The sequence below is a fragment of the Aquarana catesbeiana genome, linkage group LG02 (assembly GCF_042186555.1).
Source record: "Aquarana catesbeiana isolate 2022-GZ linkage group LG02, ASM4218655v1, whole genome shotgun sequence".
NCBI lineage: Eukaryota > Metazoa > Chordata > Amphibia > Anura > Ranidae > Aquarana > Aquarana catesbeiana.
In genome coordinates, this window is record NC_133325.1 from 266,686,095 (window position 1) to 266,689,056 (window position 2,962).

Below are 2,962 nucleotides of genomic sequence, written 5' to 3' on the forward strand. Positions count from 1 at the left end.
ACAAATTTCTTCTTTTTCTTATTTTGGGTCTCTGTATCCCATTTCACAAGTTTTTTTTTCAGCTCATTAGATAATCTCAAAAAGTCATCAGAATCCTTAAAGGGTTCAAGGGTGGCTTTGAGATCCCTAATTTACGGGACTTTATGAACTTCCCCCATATGCTTCAATTATAGCCTCTTTGGGGTATCCCTATAGGTACTTTTTGAGTAGCCTCCCTCCTCTTAGCTTTATAACTATATTACATTATTTTTATAATAATTTTTACTTTATTATAATTATTTTTTTATTAACGTTAGCCTTGTTTCTGCTCCCTATGTCTCTGATTAGTTGCTAATTTTATGTTAGCCTGCTTGCCATTGTCGGTGAATGTTGTTATTACCCACGCTGACAGGCCAGAGGAATGAAGGAGGCGCTCTTGGGAGCGATTTCATGTAGTTGCCAAGGAGACTGGAGTTTGCATCTCGATCTGTCCAGGGAGTGACGTGGAAGGGAGGGGCGGATCGCGCATTGCGTCTGCGCTCCCTGTTGCCGTTCACTTAGTCTGTGAGTGACATGTATGAAAGGGGCGGTTTGTTTGTTGTGCTCCCGCCCCCCATACCCGTCTCCATATGAACGCCCCTTTAGAGGGCGGGCTTCTTCCTAGGACGCAGCAGCGTTAGCTGCCATTGAACGAGATGGATTTGCCTACAGCCACATCACCCTGAAAGCGCCTGATCTTGTCTGATCTTGGGAAGCTAAACAGGGTGGGGCCTGGTTAGTACCTGGATGGGACACCGCCTGTGAGTACCAGGTGCCGTAGGCTTAAAATTTTCTTTTTTTTTTTTTTTTTTGACCCGGAAATGGGGGCGGGCTGTCTTTCAGGACACAGCAGTGTTCACTGCTATTGGAAGATAAGGATTTGACCTAGCAGTGCTTTAGCTCATAACATGGGAGGAATGGTGGCTGCCTATCAGTAAGTTATCAGTGTATTCAGCTTGCTTGTGCCCTATTAGATTTGTAGCCACTCCTGATTCTCTACTACTTAGTAGTTAAGTCCATTCACCTGTGTATTATTGGACAGTGGGCAGGGTTTCCAGTATCATCATGAATTGCATGTGGAACCAGGATTAGATATAAGAGCTGACACACGGGCCCCCAATCACATTCGCTGAGGAAGTCCACACGGACGATACGCATGCGAGGGGCTCTGTGATGTCAGTACAGCCACCCATCTGGTTCATTTTATGCTGTATACTCCTGCATTGGGAAACAGTGCCTGCTTTGTGAGTAATATTTTTCTTATTTAATACATTTTATACCTTTTTGTATGGAGAGCACTATGTCCTGTTATTTTTGTTCTTAACATGATATATATCAACCGATGAGACTGAATTTGGGATACTGCCTGTGGACCCCTATCTCCATAATCTACCCTGTGGAAGGGAATGCATGAGTGACCTTGCTGTTAACGCAGAAGGTCCACTCAATAAGGTGAGCAGCCTAGACCCTTGGTGGAGGTTCACATTGGTGGTGATACAACGAATACAATCTTATCCTATCACTGCACCCTTTCCTTGCCAACTGAGGGATCCCCCTTCTGCAAGTGGGCAGCTTTTGATCTCCTCGGACTAAGATATACTTTTTGGGACTTTGCCTCATGCGTTTTATTTATGTACGTTTAATATGTACATTTTATGTGTATACATCTGACCTGTATTGAGCGCTGCACTGCTATATTTTTAGGTTTTGTATATTGGCCTACAGTGTCCAGCTGCTGAGTTTTAGTAATTAGGTTTTGCGCTGTCTGTTTCTTCTGTTTAAACATAGCAGATCAAGAGGGACATTTGTTTGGAATACCTGGTTAAGTGTGGCCAGGACCCCCTTCCAATATCTATGGAGTTTGGGGCAACGTCAAAGGAGATGTATTAGGTCACCTGGCACTATTTTATCTTGCCACACAACAAGTCGGGTAGTTTGCCCATTTTATAAAGTTTTACTGGGGTATAGTGTGCTCACAACAGGATATACAATTGGGATACTTATTGCGATACGTTCAGTGGACAAGTGTTAACAGCTTGAAGGGCCTCTTCCCACTGATCTCCATTGGAGAGTGGTCTGATATCCTCCTGGGAAAGTACTCTACCTTAGTAACCAAGTTAAGAATATGTGAGGAGCCAACACATAGGTCAATGCGGGAAAGAGAACCATGGGTTTTAGAGAAGCAGGGGAATTGTTTAGTCGTAGGATATTTCAATCGCCATTCATCTGTCCAGCCCACTTCCGTCAGCAGATGGCTTAGAATAGTGCCTCTTCCGCCTAAGGGAGGCTGGACCGGAGGATGCCTGTCCAACCTGGGATCCAGGTAACCATTAAAGTCTCCTAAGATCATGATGGCTACTTCAGGCTTGTCAACCAGGTATGACAGAAGGAGCTGTAGTATCTCTCTAGAAAATGGAGGGGGGATATACACAAAGGCTATAATGACAGTTATTGTAAACAGTCTACAGTACAAAAACACATATTGCCCCATGGGGTCTACCACAGAGTCTATTTCCTGGTAAGCCAAGGACTTATGGATCAACACACTCACTCTGTGAGAGTAGGCAGAGTGCGTGGAGTGATACACCTTGCCCACCCAGGAATATTGCAGAAAGCCCATTAGAGCTTATCATAGTGCGTTTTAACGGGTCATGCACACCTCGGACGTTCCAAGATACTATTAGAGTAGTAGTCATATTAAACACATTAGGTTTGCAAAGCTTTGGTGTGGAAGGTTTCAAACCAAGTACCCGAGTGCGAGATTGCCAAGATATGCTAGGTAACCACTCAATTTCTCCAGGTGACAGATGGTTAAATGCTGAAAAAGTGTCAAGCTCAGCTTAAAAAAGTAGTGAAGTGTTGGTTCCAAAACAAAGCACAACTGTGTAACATAGGTACGTGTAGAGAATAGTACATAGCTGGTCTGCTGAGCAGCCATAGCCAA

The 2,962-nt window shown here is 44.1% G+C and overlaps 1 pseudogene; it reads left to right on the forward strand.

The window, feature by feature from the left end:
- The first annotated feature begins 682 nt into the window (after positions 1–682).
- Positions 683–802, forward strand: LOC141131019 (5S ribosomal RNA; annotated as a pseudogene).
- Positions 803–2,962: the final 2,160 nt, after the last annotated feature.